Source organism: Pleuronectes platessa, chromosome 1, assembly GCF_947347685.1.
Source record: "Pleuronectes platessa chromosome 1, fPlePla1.1, whole genome shotgun sequence".
Lineage (NCBI taxonomy): Eukaryota > Metazoa > Chordata > Actinopteri > Pleuronectiformes > Pleuronectidae > Pleuronectes > Pleuronectes platessa.
Genome location: NC_070626.1, coordinates 12113653 through 12126349, shown reverse-complemented (window position 1 = coordinate 12126349; position 12697 = coordinate 12113653). Strand labels below are relative to the sequence as shown.

Here is a 12697-nt window from a genome sequence, read left to right as displayed (position 1 = left end):
TCCCCTAAATATGTGTAATTTCTAACATCTAGATCCATGCATTAGTCCCTGGGGAATTGGTGTTGCATGTTACTGAATACTGGATCCACCCTCTGATGTGGATCCACACCAATAAAACCATACCACATCTTTCCATTAAGTTAGATAGTAATCTATCCAGTAGTGTTTCTGTATTGCTGCTAATTTAACAGACAAAGGCAGATACAAATAGAACCTCTTCAGCAGAGGTCAGGCGCACTGTGCACCATTTGAAGTAGGTAATCTGTGCCCATTTGTTCACTTAATATTTTAAATATACAGAAGACAGGTTGTTTGAGAATCACATTTTGCTAATAGTGAAAAATCTGTTGTATTTTTTACATCCGGCAGCAACACAACACCACAGATGAGATTTAGCTGCGTGTGACCCTTCATACATGTTTTCAGCATCACTGGCTTAAAGAAAACGAAAAGAAAACTGCAAATATTTTTGTTTTCATCAATGTTGAATAATTCCATTGACATTTCACTCATTAACCAAAGTAAGATCAAACTGAGAAGCATATATAATGTCCCAGGTTGTTAGCATGCACCTGCAGTACATCAGCCACATCTTAAAGGCCCTAATGATGGATCCTTCCCAGGCTGATGGTCTCTTGGTCAGCCCACGAACCCCAAACACCTCCACAGGGAAGACTCCAGGTCGCATCGTGATCAGATGCTCGAACACCTCCCCTGACTCTGCAGGTCTGAGGTCACCTCAGACATCTGAAGTCCCGCCCGCTGTCCCTCACAGTGAGCCAGGACACCATGTGAAGAAATGCTATCTCGACTGCAATCCTCCTTTTTTCCCCTTTATCCAGAGTTCATGATGTTCAGTGAACTTTTGAACTAGTAAATCAAGAGCTTTGCCTCCAGCCTGAGCTCCCTCTTCACCACGACAGTCTGGTAATATGCTCACCTCCATTTCAATGCCAGTAATATTATTCTCTCGCTGCTGTAAATATCAGTCGTCTTTAAGCAGTTTTTTGACTGCAGCGATATCAAAAGGTCTGACGTGACAGTTCAATCTTGCAGCGATAGAGAAATCCCTCCAAGGAATTCTGTGTATATTCACAGCTGGTATTCGTAAAAGTTGGACTGAGCCTTTACTTCTTTAAAACATCAATTATTTGTAGCAGTTTATTGTGCCGTGGCATGTCTTCCCTCCCAGTAGAAACCTTCATTGTCCGACTTCAAATCCTTGTGCCAACACCTCATGCCCACTGAGGCTGATTGCCATTCACCGAGGAGTGTTATGAATTCAATCTTCTTCACATCACGATTCCCTCCAGGAAATTGATCTAACCTCAAAGCAGCTCTTTGGCACTTGGTAAAAACAGCCTGGTGTGAATGTGCATATATGTATAATAATGTCTAATTAACAGTGAACGGCTGAACCTACATTGATATGAACTATCATATGAACAAATATCAATCAAATTACACGGATCATATGTAAAGTTATATAACAGATTGTCAACACAATATAATACTTTGCTTTTGGAAGACAGTGTGTACCCAATAAATTAAATGTAAGTCAGTAAGTCATGGCCTGAGCTCAAATATGGTCAAATATGAATTGTTAATGCAATAAACTCACAGTCCATCATGCTATAATAGAAGCTTCCATCAGTTTCAAAGGAGGTGCTGAGTAAACAAAAAAAGTAATTGAGGTTTCTGTTTCTCTAAAAGACTTTAGTCAAACTACATCTGATCTATGTGTTTCCCACATCCCCCCCAAATTAACTGCTCCCAAATCCTTATTTAGTTTTAATTATTTAGGCAGGGGAGTTGGAAATTGGCACAATTAGAGAACAATATTGATTCAATGCTGGTATTTCAGTGTGAAAACATGACCCTTCTACAGAGTTGACTTGATGGTTTTTTTTGCAATACATAAATTGGCAATATTGATTTAAAGATAACGTTTTGACCTCAACCAATACGACTTCTCCTGAAGTCAGTGTTGAATTAACATTTGTTTTTTTAACATATTTTACCTTCTGCCCTAATATAGGAGTTAATTACAAGTTAGTTTCAAACTGTGATAAACACTGAAGTGTGTGTTGGTATGAAGAGTGTCTTTTTGGATTGAAAATGTTTGATATATATGATTATTAGCAGTATCATACTTTTTCTTTAGGCTCTCTTCTTCCCAGTTCTAGATGATAACCCCTGATTCCTGTTTCAGTCCTGTTTATTTCGGCCTCCTGTCACTGTCCACTCACCAGATGAGCTCAGACTCCATGTCCATGTCACCTGAGCTTCGCTGCCCACTCTCACGTTTGTTCCCAGTTTCTTCATCTTCTCAGCAGATCGCCTGTTTGTTCTAATGTCTCCCCATGTGTCTGCTGTTAGTCCATCTCTGTGTCCGTAAGCCCGGTTTTCTCCACTTCAACACTTCAGGTCCCTTCACTGAACCTGCCTGCATGCGTTTGTGTCCTGCTGCCATCGGCTCTGACCCACTCTCAGCGTCCCCGTATTTGCAGAACGCCGTCGCAGCTGCTTTGCCTGTTCTATGTTTTGCTCTGGCGTCTGCATACTAAACACATTATCGAACCACCTCAGGAGAAATAAAACACGGCGTAAAATGCTGGCACTGTTTTCTCCTTAAGCGGTGAACAAACACAGCAGATCGTAAAAATGATGCAAGGACACTCATGGGGAGCAAAATTCTTCGGAAGTGTTTACACACTGTGCTCAGATCCAGAGCGCCCGGCTACTGGCCGCAGCCCAAGCTATTTACATGCACCTTGATAACTTGTGATAGAGCATCCCCTGTTTCCATGAATAAACCAATTACACAGTGGTCTTCAATCCTGGAGCTGGCTTTTCTTTTCTTTTTTTTCCGCCGTCTACTTAATTGCATTCACTTGCTTTCCCTGGTGTGAATCAGTCCCTGATTAGACGGCTTGAATGAAACGAGCAGAGTTGTGGGCTTCACAGGACTTGGACCGGGAGCCACTGACCTCAGGTGTCCCATCCTGAACACAATGTGGGACAAGAGCAAGTATGAAAAGGAAAAGCTGCCAGCTGCCTGCTGTCTGACTGAAGCTACATGGAAGCGATGGAAATTATTCATGTAGCAGTGAAATTGTGTAAGAGGCGCACATGCAGAGAAAATATGTGTTAAACAAAATGCCAAAAATCCTAAAGTGGAATATTTATTGGAGCGAAGTGTGCATTTAATGTGTGCTAAAATTTAAGGAGCACAACTGGTCACATTTGAAGGACTACTTTACTCAGACCTCCCGTTCTAATCAAGTCAAATGCAGAGCAGCAGAACAGCTAATTTGAATTTATTGTGGTGTTTGAACCATAGTCGGAGCCGCGGGTAAGAGAGCTGAGTGGAGTGGGAGCACAGCTCTGTTGTTTTGCCTGAGTTTGGAGTAGCTTTTAGAGAAACAGGAGCGCCGGTTTTCTCTCTCGCTTCTAAATATTGGTCTGGGCTGGTGGCGATTTTCCTTTCTTTTTTCGTGCCTGGCTTTGTTTGTGAGGATCTGACTGCCGGAGTGTTTGTTCAGTCTGTGTTTTTAGTCACAAACAGCCAACAGATGTGTTCACAATAACAACATACCAAGGCCGTGGATGAAGTGTGTCTCTTTGTGTGTGTGTGTGTGTATGTGGCAGTTTAGACTGATCAAAACTTGTCACGGACTATAGTCGTCTCTCTTCTGGCACCTGTTTGTGTACATTCATGGAGCGTAGACTGGGGAAGTGATCACAGGACACTCTGAACAGGACTGGAAACGGCTGACGCTCACATGTTCTGTGCTCAGCGGCTGAATCAACTAAAAACAGGTGGGAAAAAACAAAATTCACAGACAAATATTTCACTTGTTTTTGAACATGGTTTCCCACAGATTTGAGCTTACAAGATAAAGACCTGGTGAAAATGATGGATGGGTGGACTGTGCCCACTATCACAAAAGACAAGCAACTTTTATATGAGCAGGAATCTATCATTTCAATCAGTAATTTCATTTATCAAAGTGGTCCAAGTTTCCAATAAGACCAGGAGCTGCAAAACTCAGAGTTTGTTTTAAAAAGTAACAGAGTCAGTGTGATTCACAGTTTCACCCCAGGGACCCTCAAGGAAGACACACTGTGCTTTTTTGGGGTAATGCATCATTATTTTTTCATCTTGTAGTGCGATTATATTTGGGTTCAAGACTATTAAATCTGTGAGATGATTGTTTGTGTGTAACGCTGTCTGAGGCTTGGCTGAGGGGCGAGTTAGAACCCTGCCAAGGGTTTTATATTGATAGATAAATAAAGACGTGACATTAGCATCTTAAGCATTTATCCTCTTGAACCCGGGTCTGTGATAGGTGGCATTTACTGGGATCAATTACGGATGTGGAGCGAGTTAAGTGCAGAACTATAACTCGCTCGGCCAACTCAAGCGGGCTCCCTCTAAATAAGTCTTTTTTGTAAGACTGGATTAGATGCTTAATTTATTAATTTATCAAAGTAATCTTTCTTTTCCGGCACATTTCACTTGACAAAATGTTTTTCTTCGTCCTCTTTTTGATTTCCAATGGATGGTCACTTGCGAATGAAATTTTTCTAAAGTCACTAATTTGTAATTAGGGACTCCGAAAGGCTTGACAGACTTCCAAATTAATGAGGGGCTGGCATTTGCTCCCTCGGTCTCGTAAGAATTATTTTAATTGAATTCATAATTTCATTTCGTTCACAAGGTGTACATCCAGCTGTGAGCTGCCGCTTCCCCAGAATTTCTTTCTATTTCGTTGCTATGATTCATTTATTCATTCTTTGTTTTTTGCTTCGATGCACTCACAAACCTATTTCCTCCGCTCCTCTGTCCCTTCGTCCTACTCTGCAAGATTTCGGAATCTTTCCAGACAATTCAGTTTCAGGGCACCACTGGTCCCGGCGCTCGCAGTCAGAAGAAAGAAAACGTCTTGAAGACTGGCATTTTCTTCCTTAAATCCCATGACATTTTTTTCAGTCCCTGAATGGGAGAGTGAGCGCTTCTCAGAGAGGGGCCAACCAAATAAACCCCTCTTTGGGCCTAGAGCCACTAATCTGTAATTTAATTTCAGGCGGGTGTCTGGGCCATGAGGACACGCAGCAAGGTCAAGGGCTACTGTACAGAGAGATCCGCGCACTTGTGCAGAGCCTGGGGTTTGATCAACAGTCTCATCCAGCTTAGGCAGAGGACACGGTATGAGAGCGGGTTCCTGTGCATGTGTGTGTGCGTGTGTGTGTTCGGGAGATATTTCTGCACTACTTATACAAGTCAGACTTGATGCAAGGTAGCTATTTCACATGTGACAGCAACAAACAATCACAGTAAAAATCCATTATTCAAAACAAGTAAAATGTTTGGGATGACTGAGCATCTGCAAACAGAGAGGGATTAGCCCTGAAATAGGGCCGCGTCTAACTGGGAACAATTCAACTTGTCAGTGTTGATCTGCATGTAAATGAAATATTTGTATTACTCTGACCATAATTCATGTTTTACTCATTATGTAGAGTTGTCGATTCGGCAACTCATGAAAAAAAAAAAGAAGAGGAGGATGAATTCGAGCAGCGTGGCTCGTCCTGCGGGAGAAGAAATGTCTGTAATAAACTCGACCGTGTTTTGCTTGAACAAGCACAAAGTTGCCCTGACAATGGGACCAATAATTAACAATGACCAGGCAGTTTAAACAAGTCTCTTTAATGTAAATAGGCACTGGGCTCTCTGACACAATGCTTTGGCATTCATACATGGACATATGGCACAGGGACTCGCTCAAGTACCAAAAAATAAAAAGAAGCAATAAAACAACTTGTATGGTCCCCGGCCTGGAGGAGATAAAACATTGCACACCAACTAGCTGACATAGTCTGTGTTCATTAAAAACTATCTCTTACATATAAAGGCTGTCAGGTCAGAGAGAGAATCAGGGTGTATCCCATGCACCATTTGCAGTTTGTTGGAGCTTAGCTGGCATTCAATTTCAATTCCTTCAAGTTGCTGAATATAGGAGAGCGGCACACACTGACAGGTACAAGTTACTCCAACGACAGACGCTAATTAGCAAGTGCAGGAGTAATGGGAGAGCCGAGCTCTCTCCCTGGCAGAGAGTCAGTGATGGCAACTGAGGCAGGGTCATTTCTTTAAGTGTCTCACTTCCTATTAGACAGGCGATCTCTGGCACATGCCCCATCGAAGCCCATACAGACTGATGTCAGCGGCCAAGAGAGGATCCTGTCACATCCTGTGGTTCTCAAACAGAGCGTCTCCTTTGCATACTGCACAGAGGACGACCCGCTCAGCTGCATTCACTCACTGCTGCGGCCCTCCATTGACAGAGGAAAAAGGGAGGGCAATAAAAAATAATGGCACATGATGTGTTTATGTGTTTTGATGGAAACTCGGGGGAAAGTCTTAGAAAGAAGATGATGGACTCATCTTCTGCTCAGTGCGGCTTTGACATTCTGTAGGGGACGCTGGAAATAGTCTCCAGGTTGATGGATAGGTGGACTGGGATTACCCGCCAGGCTCATCTCCTGCTCGCCGTCTGGCCCCGGCTCCTGAGGAAAAAAAAGGCACAAAAACACAATTCATATAATGTCAGGTCGTTCACCGTGAGAGAGGTTATTAGCTTTGAAAAATAATAAAACACTGCACGGCTGGTCACAATAACCAGCAGCTGACCCAATATCTAAAGCAAACAGAGCAGGTACAATCTGGGATCCCAAGAAGATCACTGATACATTTCTATTATTTCTGATAGCAAGTGGAGAAAACAAGCACATTTAGCATCAATACAAGTAACCAAAGCCACTGATCTGGTTACTTGTTACTTACTGATCAAGTTAAGGGATATTGGATTAAGGCAAATTTAAGACTAGAATTATATATTTTATTACAGCATGATACTGGAATCATAGCAGAAATTAGTTGCAGATATTTGTAAGAGAAAAAAAAAAAATAGCTTTATGAATAAACAGCCGAAAAAGATGAACTGTCACATTCATCTTTTTATTAAATTAATAGTCGATTAATTGAAAAAATATTCCAAAGATGAATCAGAGAGGAAGAGCTATGCGTGTAAGACACTAAACCCCAAATTGCTCGTGAGGGCTGTTCCTGCAGCGTGTAAATGAGATGCATGACTGAATTGGTTGAATCTCACCTGTACTGTAAAGCAGTTTAAACGGCTGTTAAGACTAGAAAAGTACTATTTAAATGCAGCACATTTACCATTATCTCTGCTACACTTGGGTGGTAGATAAAGGCTTCTAGCTCTATTTGTTACCGTACAGCAAAACCACATTCAAATACACTACATCTGGATTTTCATTTTGATATGCACCAAATTACACACAGTCCAAGTTGTCTTCCCCCTGAAAATGCCTGAAAACATAGAAAATAACCTCCTCGTTGGAGGTCATTTGGAAGCTGTGTTTCCAAGGATGTAACGACCTTCAATTCTTTCTCCATCGAGTTATCGTCCTCGCTGTATCACACGCAACCCATCGTTCTGAACTTCTGATGCCTCTCCTCACTCGTGGCCCCTGTGGACCACCCCCCCACCACCACAGCGGAAGAAATTGCTCTCCCTGCATCATTTAACACATTGAATTAACTTGGGTGGACTTTAATCATGTCACACATGACGCCCTCCTGCTTGAAGCTTTTAAAAGCAATACAGTTGGCTATAGGCCCTGAGATTCAGTTTTTACATACATTATTCAAATCAGTCTGCTATATCTGCACGCTACTGCATTCTGAAATGAATACAGTGGGTTTGCCCATCAGGACGTTGATCTTTTAATTTCTCCTTCCTGGTGAGCGATGCAAAGTAAATACCCAGTGAGGAGCTAATAAGCCTGGCCTTGTGGTTGTGGAAACACATGCTCTCTGCTCCATCAACACTCAAGCTTTTTGTCTAGACCTTTCATCCCTGTACTTTTGATTTAGATATACAATGGAAAATGGATATAGTTATCACAGATATAGTGATCAACCATTTGTATGGATTAAAATGCTTAGGGCAGAATAGTTCCTAAACAAATGCATTTCGTTGAAAATGATAGTAGTAGTAGTCTGCTTACAGTGTTCCTTTTGGGTCATTTCATATATGTTTGGACCGTAAACAATATATTTTCTACAGTTTTTACCATCTCTGTCAGTAATTTACTGCTCCTCTCTGCATCTCTATCATATGCGCTTTACACATGTGTCCAATCACATAGAGAGATGAGCTGAGTTAATTAATGAATGTGCTGTTTGGCGATGATCAGTATAGATATTGTGGCATAATTTCAAATAAATCAATGATTTAACTGTAGCGGGTCAAAGTTGTCAGCTGAGTTGGTGTTGGTGTGTGTCTTTGTGTGTGTGTGTGTGAGAGAGAGAGAGAGAGAGAGAGAGAGAGAGAGAGAGAGAGAGAGAGAGAGAGAGAGAGAGAGAGAGAGAGAGAGAGAGAGAGAGAGAGAGAGAGAGAGAGAGAGAGAGAGAGAGAGAGAGAGAGAGAGAGAGAGAGAGAGGTGAGCAGCGGAGTCAGAGTGTGTGTATGCATGCGCGAGTGCTCAATCTGATATCGTCCTTATCTTAAAAACAGCTATTATCTTTCCCTCCAATTCTGGGACTATCATTTAGAAGCTACGCGATTCAGTCGTGATGACTGGGAGCTGTTTCCACTGTACTATAACATGACAAGTCAGCGTGCACTCACTGAGCAGATGTCTTCTCATGTTCGAGGCACTAACTGTGTCTATCCTGATATTTCATCCCAAGAAATACAAGAATAGTTCTGCTACTGAGCATCTTCCTACTCCTCCTAATTGACGCTCATTATCATCCTTTTATTACATTTCACTCATGACAGGCTGGTGTGATGTAGATAAATCCTCAATGAAACCCTGAGGGCATTGCCAGCAGCTTCAAAATGTCAAAGCAAAAACTGATAGAGTTATAAAGTCTGTCATGTCCTAAATGATAGGAATCCTCGCAAATTGCAAAGCTCACTGCGAGGATGTCTGTTTTACGGAGCAGTGCTGTATTTGAAGTCTGGCTCCTATTTGCCTCCTGACAGAGAGTAATCCAACTTGTCAACTCATCCATCATCCAAATGAAGAGTACCAAACACAGTTTTCACACATGTATCTTCTTACCTGATTTAAATCTACCCCTACTCGCCCCCAGACTTCGGATGAACATCCCCAGCAGAGATAATTAACATCTTAGAAAATAACAGGAACAACCAGCCTGACTTTTCTGGGATTCTTAAAAAAACGCAAACTGTAACGCAAGTGTTTAATCGTCGGCTTCTCTCTATCTGTGAATCCAGAGCAGCCGCGGCAGCCCAGCTGCTCGACCACTCCAACACCTGAGACCTGAGCTGATGGACAGATGCATTTACAGAAAGTTCACCAGATTTCACACTAATTTGCCACAGCTATAGTACCGTTCATGTGAAAGGTGCAGCGGCACAGTGGAGTCAATCTAATGAACCAGTGTAAATCCACAATGAGCCCGTTTCTTCCCTAATATACAGTGCCTTGCATAAGTATTTATCCCCCTTGGACTTTTTCCCATTATGTACTGTTGATAACTGGAATTCAAATAGACTTAAATAAACTTTTTCCCGTTTGATCAACAAAACATGCATAGTACTTTGGAGGTGCAAAATAAATTTTATTGTGACACAAACAATAATGAGAACAAAAAAGTTGACATCTGTTGGGTGCATAAGTATTCACCCCCCTGTGTCAATACTTGGTAGAACCCCCTTTCGCTGCAATTACAGCTGCAAGTCTTTTGGGGTATGTCTCTACCAGCTTTGCACATCTGGAGATGGAAAGGTTTGTCCATTCTTCTTGGCAAAAAAGATGAAGCTCAGTCAGATTGGATGGAGACCGTCTGTGAACCGCAATCTTCAAGTCTTGCCATAGATTCTCTATTGGATTGAGGTCTGGGCTTTGACTGGGCCATTTTAAGACATTAACATTCTTTAATCCAAACCATTCCTTTGTAGCTCTGGCTGTATGTTTAGGGTCATTGTCCTGCTGGAAGATGAACCTCCGCCCCAGTCTCAAGTCTTTTGCAGACTGCATCAGATTTTCTTCAAGGATTTCCCTGTATTTGGCTCCATCCATCTTTCCCTCTATTCTGACCAGTTTCCCTGTACCTGCTGAAGAGAAGCATCCCCACAGCATGATGCTACCACCACCATGTTTCACTGTTGGGATGGTGTGCTCAGGGTGATGGGCAGTGTTGGGTTTCCACCACACATAGCGTTTTGCATTGAGGCCAAAAAGTTCAATTTTGGTCTCATCTGACCAGAGCACCTTCTTCCACATGTTTGCTGTGTCTCCCACATGGCTTCTGGCAAACTCCAAACGGGATTTTTTATGGATCCCTTTCACCAATGGCTTTCTTCTTGCCACTCTTCCATAAAGGCCAGATTGGTGGAGTAGACGACTAATAGTTGTCCTGTGGACAGATTCTCCCACCTCAGCTGTGGATCTCTGCAACTCCTCCAGAGTAACCATGGGCCTCCTGGTTGCTTCTCTGATTAATTTTCTCCTTGTCCGACTCTTCAGTTTGGGTGGACGGCCTCCTCTTGGTAGGTTTGCGGTTGTGCCATATTCTTTCCATTTTCTTATGATGGATTTTATGGTGCTCAGAGAGATGTTCAAAGCTCTGGATATTTTTTTATAACCTAACCCTGCTTCATATTTCTCCACAACTTTATCCCTGACCTGTTTGGTGAGCTCCTTGGTCTTCATGATGCTGTTTGTTCAGTAATGATCTCCAACAAACTCTGAGTCCGTCACAGAACAGGTGTATTTATACTGAGATTAAATTGCAGACAGGTGTACCCTATTTACTAATTATGTGACTTGCAAATGTGACTTGTGAATGCAATTGGTCGCACCAGATCTTTGTTAGGGGTTTCACAGTAAAGGGGGTGAATACATATGCACTCAACACTTTTCAGATTTTTATTTGTAAATAATTGTGAAATCCATGTAATATTTCCCCCCACTTCCAAATGATGCACTATTTTGTGTTGGTCCATTACATAAACTCACGATGAAATAAATTTTAATCTGTGGTTATACCATGACAAAATGTAGAAAAGTCCAAAGGTGGTGAATACTTATGCAAGGCACTGTACATTGAAATGCGAGCGCCATATCTCATTCTCTCCACTTTGTAACTTCCCTGTTCTTTCATATTTTTTGTTTATATCTGGAGCAGAACAAAAGCAGCAGGCCTGCTGCTTTCTGACACCGACAGAAACAACAACAAGCCAAGTAACTATCAAAGACAAACACCAGGCGTGGGACTGTGAGAGAAAGTGAAACAACCTTGGAGAAGTATCTGGGATAATGAGAAAGTCACCTAACCTCGGTGATGCTTAAAGATCACCATCAAACACACTGTGACAATTTAATGACGCAAGAATGGATAATTACGAAGCGCAACGTATACTGCTCAAAAAATTTTATACAGATTGTCTTTCATGGAAACATTTACATTTCAACAATTACTCTAAAAGCCTCAAATAGAAAGAGGATCCCCTGGGTCCTGCAGGACACAAATATTGAGGTGTATATACATAGCCTCCAAGTGAATTGTATGGTTTATGCTACAAAATATGCCACCAGATATAGTTAAGTGTCGCTTTTTCACTCTCAATCCCCGCTCTTTAAAAATAAGTTGTGAAGTCAGGGAAATTGTTACTCAATATTTTGTGCGAGGAGTCGCCATCAGGATAAGATGTACCTTGAGACAGTCTCCGTTATTAAAAATATAATAACAATCCTGACATGACTTCTAGTGACCCAGACTGCCCCTCCAATGTCGTGTAATACTGATATTTTTATATAAGTTCAGCCAAGAATCTGTTTTATATAAAGATCCATGTTGTAGAGAAGTCTTATATTAGGGCACCTGATACGCACAATGTTGCTGTTGTAGCATCTGAGAAACATTTAAAGGTTTTTAAAAGGCCAATGAAATTATTTTGCTCAGGCTAATAATCAGCTGATGTCCACAGTTGTATTATTAAATAAATAGTTTGACATTTAGAACAATAAAGTTTCTTACAGTTGAGCTAGAAGAGAGGATTGATACCACTATCATGTCTGTATGTTAATTATGAAGCCAATGTAGAGTTAAGTCCAATTCATGCTTATGCGTCGGAATGGTACGGTCGGGTAATGCCGAGCATTTATAGATGGCCGTAGGTGTTTGTGAGTCGCGCTGCAATTTAACGGCAGAGTTTCTAATTCTGGTGTTGAGTGTTGTCCAGTTAGATTTTAAAGAACAATAACCTTCTTTCAAAGGACTGCAACGATGAAAAGAAAGACGTCCTCTGTGTTTGTTCCTTCGACTCATTTAAAAAATGGCGGGGAGTCTGCCTGAAATGCGATGCTCTTGCGGTCTGCGGCGCCTCAACGTGTAGTTACATTTTTGGGGAGGTGCAAGTCAGGGTACGACGTAGGGCTCTGCGTAAGGTACACGTCTACTCATAGCCTACGGCTTAACTTCGACACAGAAGCATGAATTGGCCTTTAGCAGTTGGATAGCTGGCTTAGAATAAAACCTAGAAAACTGGCTGAAAAACCTTCTAGCTATTTTAAAGTTAGTAGAATAACATATAATATCATATTATTTCAATCTCTACAACAACAAAAA

At 41.7% G+C, this 12697-nt stretch overlaps 1 protein-coding gene across 2 annotated transcripts in view; it reads right to left on the bottom strand.

Annotated features, from left to right (window-relative positions):
* Positions 1 to 5697: 5697 nt before the first annotated feature.
* The window catches only part of cd276 (CD276 molecule), an 83179-nt gene continuing 76179 nt past the window's right edge, over positions 5698 to 12697 (bottom strand). For both annotated transcript variants that reach the window (XM_053423179.1, XM_053423243.1), the window contains exon 8: positions 5698 to 6573. The gene's annotated coding sequence lies outside the window, so the exon portion shown is untranslated. The remainder of the gene's footprint in view (positions 6574 to 12697) is intronic.